This window comes from Anabrus simplex, chromosome 12, assembly GCF_040414725.1.
Source record: "Anabrus simplex isolate iqAnaSimp1 chromosome 12, ASM4041472v1, whole genome shotgun sequence".
Taxonomy (NCBI): domain Eukaryota; kingdom Metazoa; phylum Arthropoda; class Insecta; order Orthoptera; family Tettigoniidae; genus Anabrus; species Anabrus simplex.
In genome coordinates, this window is record NC_090276.1 from 627,924 (window position 1) to 638,435 (window position 10,512).

The 10,512-nt window shown below is 41.9% G+C and overlaps 1 protein-coding gene across 1 annotated transcript in view; it reads right to left on the bottom strand.

The window, feature by feature from the left end:
* LOC136884027 (solute carrier family 53 member 1) overlaps positions 1-8,195 on the bottom strand; it is a 162,840-nt gene extending 154,645 nt beyond the window's left edge. The window contains exon 1 of the mRNA XM_067156038.2: positions 7,708-8,195. The gene's annotated coding sequence lies outside the window, so the exon portion shown is untranslated. The remainder of the gene's footprint in view (positions 1-7,707) is intronic.
* Between the last annotated feature and the right edge of the window lie 2,317 nt (positions 8,196-10,512).

Sequence of the window (10,512 nt, forward strand, 5' to 3'; positions counted from 1 at the left end):
CCTCACGAGGCGCCACTCAGCTTACAGTTTTCGAAGATGCCAAAGTGCCCGAATTTCGCCCTGCAGGAGTTCTTCTACGCGCCAGTAAATTTACAGACACGAGGCTGACGTATTTGAGCAAACCGGAAAGAACCGGGTTCGTAAGAATAACGGCCGAGAGGATTCGTCGTGCTGACCTCACGACACCTCGTAATCTGCAGGCTTTCGGTCTGAGCAGCGGTCGCTTGGTAGGCCAAGGCCCTTCAAGGGCTGTAGTGCCATGAGAGGGAACCGGGTTCGAATCTGCCATTTGAGTCAGAAGGCCAGTGCTTTTCGGTCTGAAGTACTCAGCCTGACATTATCATCATCCTCTGGATCGTTTTCGACAGTGTTGTGAATGCACAGAAATACACTAAACATTGGCAACATCACTTGGACTGTTTTTATCCTCTATTCAAAATAACGATAAGAATAGTGTGGTGCAGGTCTTATAGGCGACCTGAGCATCTATGAGGATGGGGCCCTACCTATGATGACCCATCGGAATTAACCAGTTAAGGTTAAAACCCATGGCCAGGCCGGGAATCGAACCCGGGACCCTGTAGACCAGCAAGCTAACCATATACTGTAGGTATGGAGCCTGACAATATAACGATTAAATTGTTGGATTTATAAATACTGGACATCGCACACTGAATACAACAGCACCGTTAGAAACCTCCCCTCCCGCTGCTCATGTATGCGCAGAACGAACGCCCCCAAGTACTGCTCTCAATCTTCAAAGGTTGCTGATATGACCCGCAAAGTTCGGAAAGACCGCAGACTTCACAACGTGTATTCTGGCGAGGTCTATCCACCACGCAGGCAAACAGCTGTAAGCTTTATACCACCAGAGGAAGTGTTAGAGTGGATGGAAGGGCTTGTTGTCTTACGTTATCTAAATATGCTAGGACTACAATAGGCTGTCATGATGACGTCAATGCCTTAATTTCGATTATTTTCTCATTTTAATATCTACCTGCAAAGCAACAGGATTGGGGTTGTGCCCTTAAAGAACACTGTGGACATAGGTTCAATAAATCACGACGATATCGTATGGTCTTAAGGCCGTCTACGTGTAAATTTCGACGTTGAGTTTCACTCTTTTTACACCAAATGTACATGCTGACATCGCACTGATTCCCAGAGGGAGCTTGTCCTCCGTTAATACGTACACAAGAGAAGTTGTGCCGACCACGACCGGCATTACGCGTCAGCTACTGTTGTAGAAATTCTCACGTTTCACTTAAGAGCATTGCCTGTGTTCAAGCACGACCCGCCCGCCTCCCGCTATTCCACGGAGCCACATCACACAGCGGGTAGACAGCAAAGTACATCACCGATCATTTGATGATTAACGAAATACTAGTTTTTTAACGGACAGAAATCCAAGTAATTTTCAATATAACTTACGTTGTAAGAAATTAGTTCGTTCCGTTATACAATAAGTGTCATATATCTCAGCCGAGAGCTACTGAAATAGCGTTGAGACTAACAACTACAAAAGCGCATGCTGCTACGCGTACACTGCTATAGTGAATTCAAGAAGGAAATTCGGTCCTCGAGATAATGCGTTGATACTTTGCCTACACCCATAGGAAGGTTCGGAACGAAATTCTTTCTGGGTGTCAGTAAGAACATAAAGCTATCAGTTGCTGCTTTAGCTCAGAGTTTGAGTAACCCAACATGGCAAGTTCCCTATTATGGCGTACCTCATATTAGGAAACCTTTCTTTCGGTATGAATGTTGTTAGAATGATTTCCATTTATCAATCGTGGAAAATAACTCACTACTAGCTGAATAATAATAATACTAATAATTCAATATTTTTATTTATGTAGACTATACTTAACCCTTAAATACTGACGTGAGGTCCCTGGGACCCCACATCCGTAGTTACGTAACCAAGAAAGATTAGCACTATTACCTGCCATCCTCAGAGGCCCGGGTTCAATTCCCAGCTGGCATATGGTACATGCAGCTCATCTGAGTGTGCCAGAAAGGAGCTGCACCACCTCAGGACGAGGACATGAGTTCACTTTTACCGTACAGACATTCGCATTGCATTGACATATGTACCGTCAAAAATTAGACTGATGGACCATTATTTTCTAAACACAGAGACTTTTTATTTTACAAAAAATCTCCGGAGAGGAGTTTGATTTATAAGGTGAAAGCCAGTGTTGGACAATATTTTCTGTTACATGTGATAACCAACTTTTAATATCCGCCGTTGTGTGAACACTTCGTTTAGGATGCAGTTGTGTACTCAGACATTTCCGAAGGCTCTTGTTTTGTACCATAGAAACTGCAACCTTGCAAGTAATATTGCTTTTAACTGCTTATGTTTCATGTATTTTAATTCAGCAATGTGATTTATTAGAATACGTAGTTAAAACATCAAAATTAATACTTTGGCATTTTCTAGCGCATATCTCCAGTAGTGGTCCGTGGGACCTCGCGTCAGCAGTTAAAGGTTAAATAAAAACTATGAATGAACAGCCGACGACAGAGCTGGAACATCTTGGGAATAACGCAAATTCAGCTCATGCAGCAGAAATTCAACACTAGCGCCTCAAAGAAACGGGCGAGTGGGGAAACGAAGATGCAGACCTTTCCTCGGACGACCGACAGGAAAAACGGTGAGCGGGCAAGTGTTCCTCTACGAAATGTGTGCGGAGAAAGAAAACAATGCTCAAACACTAACGGTAAGCAAATGTAATCTTGTCGGATTTTGAGCCTCTACACCCATTCGTCCTGTTGAATAAATGCATTATTCTGCATTTGTAGTTATTTGTCTATTTACCTTAGTAATCCAATCCCATCATGCCATATTAGGAATCCAGTTTCAATAATTTGAAAAAATTGAGTTATAAATAGAAATGTGTATTACAATGTAGAGAAATAGTTGCAGAACCAACGTATATTATTCATTGAGATAATCTTGAAAGTATTCAATAAAGAGAAAAAGGTACCCCATATCAGGCTACCGTACCTCAAAATACAGTCACTCGCATAAGTATTCGTCCGCGTTCGTCATGTTAGGACAATAGCCCACAGCACCAATATAATAAAGAAGTTAACTGTAAACAAGTAATAGTATGTTTTATTTGCCATCTGAACAGCTGAGGACATAATTTATAGCACCCTAAGCGCTGGCATTTGGAATAAATAAAAAACAATCGCACTGCTTGCTGGAAAGTCACGTTGCAAAAGTATTCATCCACAATAAGAACTCAAGGAATGTTCAGTCATTGCCTAAGTATCCGAAGCGCGTCGAACGTCCTCTGGAATCAATCACGGCTTGAAGGCGTTTCACCATGGATGTCACCAGTTTTTCTGTCACTTCCGGACCTATTTTGTGCCATTCTTCAATGAAGTATTGCTTCAGAGCTTCTTTATTGGGAATACGCTGCTTGCTCAATTCACACTTTAATTTTGCCCATAAATGCTCTATGGGGTTTAAGTCTGGGGACTGGGGTGGTGTCTGCAGCACATGAGGTGTATTGTAGAGTAGCCATTCCCGAACAACCCGAGCAATGAGCTTAGGGACATTATCTTGCTGGAAGAAGTATCCACTACTAAGACCTAATTTTGCTACGCTGGGTGGTAAGTGTTGCTTTAATATATTCAAATACACCATCTTATCCATCCGTTCAGGTATTATATGGCAGTTGCCTACCCCAGCCGCCGACATACACCCCCATACCATTATGGAACCTCCTCCATATTTTACGGTTGGTTGCAGATTTTGACTTTGGAGCTCGGCGTTCTTCTTTCTCCATACACGTCGCTTTCCAGAGCAATTAAATAAACAGAATTTGCTCTCGTCCGTAAACAACACGCGTTTCCAAAATGTTTCATAACGTACTGTTTGGCAACCGCCAGCCTGTTCTTACGGTTCACCTCACTTATCCAGGGCTTCTTCCGACTTGTACGCCCCTGCAAACCAGCCCTGTGTAACACACGTCGTACGGTGTCGGTACTGATGTTCTTCCCAGTGGAGGTTTGTACTTCTGTTCGAAGCACAGGTGCAGACACATGGGGATTTTTCTGGACGGTGCGTATAATGCTTCGCTCTTCGCGTGCTGTCGGCTTCCTTGGCCGCCCAGGTCTTGCTCTGTTGAGTACAGTTGCACTGGTCTTATATCGCTGAATGATACTTGCGACTGTAGTTCGCGGTATTGCGGTTTTTTCAGCAATTACTCGTTGCGAATTACGAAGTTGGTGGAGTTGGATAATTCGTTGGCGTTCAACAACAGTTCGTTCCCTTATCTTACCCATTATACTCAAGGCATGCGCTAGATGTTAACTCACCGACACTGTCCGTATCACTGATGGACTGAGCTTGGTGATATGTCTCATTTCCTCAATGCTGGGTTCGTTCTACAAGCCAGTGCACAAGGTGGACGAATACTTTACGTTGCCATTTCCTAGCCCAACCACGCTCGTTATCATTTACTAAATAGTATTGACGTGCAAGATGTATATTCTGCCGGTATTACTGCACGTATATATTGCATATGCACTGCGGATTTGTTTCTGAACGTACCCGAAGCCTTGTAATGCTTTTTTGATGTTCAATATATGAACGGGACAGATGGACGAATACTTATGCGAGTGACTGTATGTTCGTACCCAATGCAATGAATTACAATATTGGCCATTACATTTTAAGATTAATATTATGTTGTAGCCTACATCTACTTGTTACTGGATTTACATTTTTTTTTGTTTTATTTTTGTTTTTTTTTTACTTGGATAGTAAATATGTCTTCACCAGTGACGAAACTCATTCGCTATTTAGAGGCCAGCTATTATCAGTGAACGTCTGATGATAAGATTTACATACCATTTTGAGAAAATCACTGAACAGGGAAAGCCACGTAACGCGACAACACTTGAGGTATGTAAACGTACTACGTGTTACTGAATAAGAGCATTTTTACTTTTCTTGGTGGAAATTCTAACGACTTCTGTTCGGTTGCACAGACATCTTGAAGGATTGCCGAATTGGCATAGATTTGTGGAAGACTTCTCAATTGGCATAAGCACCTGAATTTCTGGTAACTTTGTTGCTATTTTTTAAAAATTTTAGGTTTGGTTTCCAATTCGGTTGTACTGCTTAGAATGCATTTTGTACGTTTGTTAATGGTCTTTCTAGGTTTGTTGTTACACTGTTGGCCTAGGTTCGCACTATTATCGAAGGTTTTCGGCGAGAGCGCTGGCCTTCTGACCCCTTCGTGCTCAGATACGTCAGCCTCACTGGCACTGCGGGACTAAATTCCGGCACCTCGGTGTCTCTGAAAACCGTAAAAGTAAGAACCCATTATCTCTGGAAAGTAAGCCGACAATTGCGTGACCCAAACCGCGCAGCCACTCGGTCGGTGCCTGTCGTAAGAGGCGACTAAAAGGGGCTCTCAACTTGGGAGCGTGGCCTTGTGCCAGGCTCCTCCCTTCTTTTCGACCCCGACGGTATTCCGTCTACGTGCCCCTTGTCTTCCTTTGTCCGCTATCTTCATTTTCCGAACAGTCGGATCCCTCTCTCCTGATTTTCCCTACTTGTACTTCCTCTTAAAACGATAATCACCACGAACACCACTCGGTGATAAAATTGTAGAAAAATGTAGGTGTATAGAAACATTTAAATGCACAAGATGAAATCTAAAGAGTCAGTCGGTTTAAAAAAAATGACATGGCCACCGCGATATATAATATCAATCTCGGCTAGCGCCCCCTTAAAGAGTACAACCAGGAGCACATATAAGAGGGAAGGTCATAATCAAATGAAGTTACTGGCTCGTAAAATGAACAAGAAATCAGAACATAATGTGAAAGTAAAATGAAAATAATTTGGTTCATAAAACTAATTAGAAATAGCTTAATAAACACCGCAAAGCGAGCTGAAAACTAATTCACTTTCTAAAATTCATATTATGTGAAATTATTTTTAAAATTCCATTTTTAAACAATTTATCGCGGGGAAGTTTGCACGCACCAAAATCTTAAATGGTATCTTATTTACTAATAAATTAAACAATATTTTCTTAATTTTTGTTTGTTAGTGAACTTCATTCCTTTGAAAATCTGTCTTCAATCACATCACAGCAAAACTTTGTAAAAAATTACACACGCAGAAGTAAATTAAAGTAAAATAAAGGTCCGAAAAAGTGGAGAACCCTATTTTCCTCAACAATTCAATGAATCACCTTTTTATGATAATTTCTGTTCTATGCCAGTCTTCTGTAAAGAACCAAGAATTGGTAAAAACAACATAAGAGGGAAGGTCATATTATTAAAATTATATTTTGATATTCGAAATCCGAGTTGGTTACAGCAGTGCTCAAAATACAATTATTGTACCTTCGTACCACAAGTACTGTATATTGCGATAATAAGTGATTGTCGCCGGATGCCAAATCATACTAACTATAATAACCTTTTTTTCTGCTAGTGGGTTTACGTCACACCGACACAGATAGGTCTTCCGGCGACGATGGGATAGGAAAGGGTTAGGAGCTGGAAGGAAGCGGCCGTGGCCTTAATTAGGATACAGCGCCGCATTTACCTGGTGTGAAAATGGGAAACCATCTTCAGGGCTGCCGACAATGGGATTCGAACCCACTATCTCCCGGATACAAGCTCACAGCTGCGCGCCCCTAACCGCACGGCCAACTCGACCGGTACTATAATAATCACCATCATCATCTTCCGCTTGCTCAGCATCCCTGTACGCACAGCAATGTACAAGCCAGATGAAAAAAGTGCTTTTCTCGTGAGTCTAATTACGAGGTTACGGACGATATATACACACGACTATAATTACCATTGTATTATTTATACACTGCTAGTGAAGAAAAAGAGAATCGAATGAGTAGATTTCGAAACAAAACATTTAAAACAGAGCAAAGCAGCGTAGTTCATCGTAGGTACAAATTGACATAGCATGAACAGTTCAGAAAAGAGACTCTGTAGTGGTAGACAAAAACACTAAATCAAAACAAGTTATTGGAAACGAGCTGGCTCAATTCCTCACAGAAAACCGTTACATACCTCTCGCATCACATGCTTCTTATCACAGGAGAGGGGTTGGTACCACATGTGTTCTGCACCCACAAGTTACACAAAGCTCTCGTTAAAGAAGGTTGTTTCCTTAACTACAGCTCATTTCGACCCCATTCTCCACAATACAACCAAATATTAACACCGTCAACTGGGGCGACTGGGGCTGTACCCTCAATTCCAAACAGATTTCTTTCTATAGATATAACTTTGTAAATTGATTATTTCTAACGTAGTCAACGATCACTGTAGGAATCGTCTCCAAAAGAAAATAACGCCATTATCAGTGTTAAATATTAATAATAATAATCATAATTTTGCTATATAACAAAAGGTTCAACACTCAAACCTATTGTTTTTAATATTTAAATGATTTTTAAATCCTATCCCGGTACGCCTACGTAGTAATGAAAAATTAAGAGTGTTGTAGCAAACTTCACGTTTTCAGCTTCAGATATTCTCTTTTGAATTTGTTATTTTCTTCGGTAGTTCAGGCCAGCCAGATACAGCTTGTTACTTTGCACACAAACCGTATTTTAAACAACGTGCTGTACAATTAAGAAAAAGCAAAATTCGTGCTTGTAGTCCACTCTGATCAATACATTTTGGAATAAGTAACTTACTCACCTCAAGTTGTATCTGGGAGACAAGAAATGCGGTGTAAACATTTAAAACAACAACGTCGCTCTTCTTGAGCACACACACACACTCACGAGAACACTTTCAAACACATGTTTCCCACGCTCCGGCTCGATGCGCACTGCGCTCCGATCTCCCAGCATGCAGCGCACTTTGCTCGTCTTCTTTTCTTTGTCGGTGACGTCACGTCCACGAGGTCAGGGAGGGGAGAATGTCGGCCGACTAATAATGAATAGACTACTAATGACAAACCTCTTGTTAGAAGCCACTTGCTTGACATTAGCAAGTCCACAATTGAACGCTGATTGCGTTACTTTGTGCACAACTGTCACATGACTTGAAAATATATATGTTTTGTTCATTATTTGAAAAAGCCAAATAGTTTTGCTTATTGAGGTTTAGTACCCTGCTCATTTTAGTACATTATAATATACACTGCCTGACAAAAACTTGGAAGCACCGAGAATAAATACTCGGATGTGAATGTGCACGTACACTCCATCGACCGTTTAGAGTTGCAGTTCTCCAGCAGTTCTCTGTGTCACGTACAATCGGCCACCAGAGTGCGTTAGTGTTGTTCGTGTTGCCTATAGGCGTAGCGAGATGGCCCCACCCCCACCCATGGAATTTTTACAGAAAGAAAATATACAGAAACTGGCTGTAAATAAACATTCACAGAGAATTTGTATCTTCAGTGCGTTCTGCCCGATCGGCCGATCGTGGTGTTACCTCGCAAGGTTTTTAAGGGGCGTGAACAGCGTCAGTAGTTTAATTGCCTAAAACTAAACCATTCTGCAGCACAACCCATCCGCTGGGACGAACTGTCACGACAGCCACGCCGCATCGTTCCGTGGCTGCCCATTTCTCAAAAGGGCAATTACAGCCCACAACAGACGTGCACATCATCTGCTAAGTCTCAAAACCTCACTACCCTCAACCCCTCCCCCGTCCACCACCACTTCCCAGCCTCCACTTACTACTCCTAAACCTACTTTCGACCCAAAACAGATCACCACCACCTCCCCCGCCAAGAAGCCTAAATAGACCGCATAAAGTTCGCACTGGAAGCTCGGGTACAGCCAATAGCTGCTTATTCAAACAGAGCAGCCACTTACTAAAGTCTCCATCCAGGACTGCCACACTGCGTCAGCCATACCACTGCTGATTACCGAACACACGGAAAGTATTCACAAATACATCACAGCACATAAACTGTTAAAAAATAAATCGAAATGTTTTCAGCTTTCCGTAATATGATCTGAAGAGGTAAGCCATCTACTTGCTGTTCTTAAGGCACAAGGGTGGTGTGAAAACCATCTTCAGGGATGCCGACAGTGGGGTTCGAACCCACTATCTCCCGAATACTGGATACCGGCCGCACTTAAGCGACTGCAGCTATCGATCTCGGTGATTTATTATGTTGAGCAGGACTTTGCTTGCATGAGATATTAATGCAATAGTACGATAACTGGAACAATCCCTTACGGACCCCTTTTTTCGCGAAGAGAGATTAGTACAGTCCTTCAGCCATTCACCAGTTTTCCACACTATATTACATAGTGAATGTAAAACACGCATGTCATCCTCCCCATCACTTTCAGCATTTTTCCTGAAATATCACGAATACCTGGGGCTTTGTTGTTGTTCACATGACTGACGGCATTCAGGATTTCACTGAAAAGAATTTCAGGTCTCTTGTTCGGGAGAATTTTTTCCTTTACAATACAGCGTTTCAGAGTATTGTGTGCATCTGATGTAGGTCACTGCACTTCAACAGAAATGAGATAGTGTCTGGTACTTTCTCGCCAAAACTATCTGATCAACTGAACATGCACCTCAGCTAAGAAACATAATAATGCCCCCCCGGGCCCAATCGTCGCTAGTTTTCACCTGTATACATCTCCGAGATCGTTTCGTAAAACATGGCTTCTCCGCTTGGCCTGCGCGAGATATAATAATAACTCAAAAAACTTGGCAAAGTTGGCCTGCCTGAAAAATTGTGAAATAGTAGTCTAGTGAACATTTCCAAAATGTCTCAATACCTTGGAATGTCCCAGCTTACTGAAGGAATCGCTAATCATGTCGATGTGCGACATTCGCAGTGCCCAGGAGTGCGATGCTGTTGATGGACTTGCTCATGTATTTCAAGGTTCAAATTACGAAATAAAGACAGCGACAGAATTGGCACAGCTGGGCGATCGCACTGTCACCCGTCCGGAAATAATCTCCTACTATAGGAACCCTAGCAGTACAAGAGGAACAACAACAAACTAATAACATCAGAATAGCTATCAAGATACCAATAAACATTACCAGGTAATAATAATAATAATAATAATAATAATAATAATAATAATAATAATAATAATAATAATAATAATAATAATAATATGGTTTCCCACTTCTCCTCCAGGCAAATGCCGGGATGGTACCTAACTTAAGGCCACTGCCGCTTCCCTCCCTCTTCTTTGCCCATCCCTTCGTATCTTCCCGTCCCTCCAGATGGCCCCTGTTCAGCATAGCAGATGAGGTCGCCTGGACGAGGTTGTTCTCCTCCCCAGTTGTAAACCCCGACGCTCCAGGACACTGCCCTTGAGGCGGTAGAGGTGGAATCCCTCGCTGAGTCCGAGGGAAAAACCGACCGTGAAGGGTAAACGAATTAAGAAATAAATAATAATAATAATAATAATAATAATAATAATAATAATAATAATAATAATAATAATAATAATAATAATAATAATAATATGGTCTAGCATTTTACTTTGAGAACATCTTCGACGTTTCTAGGCC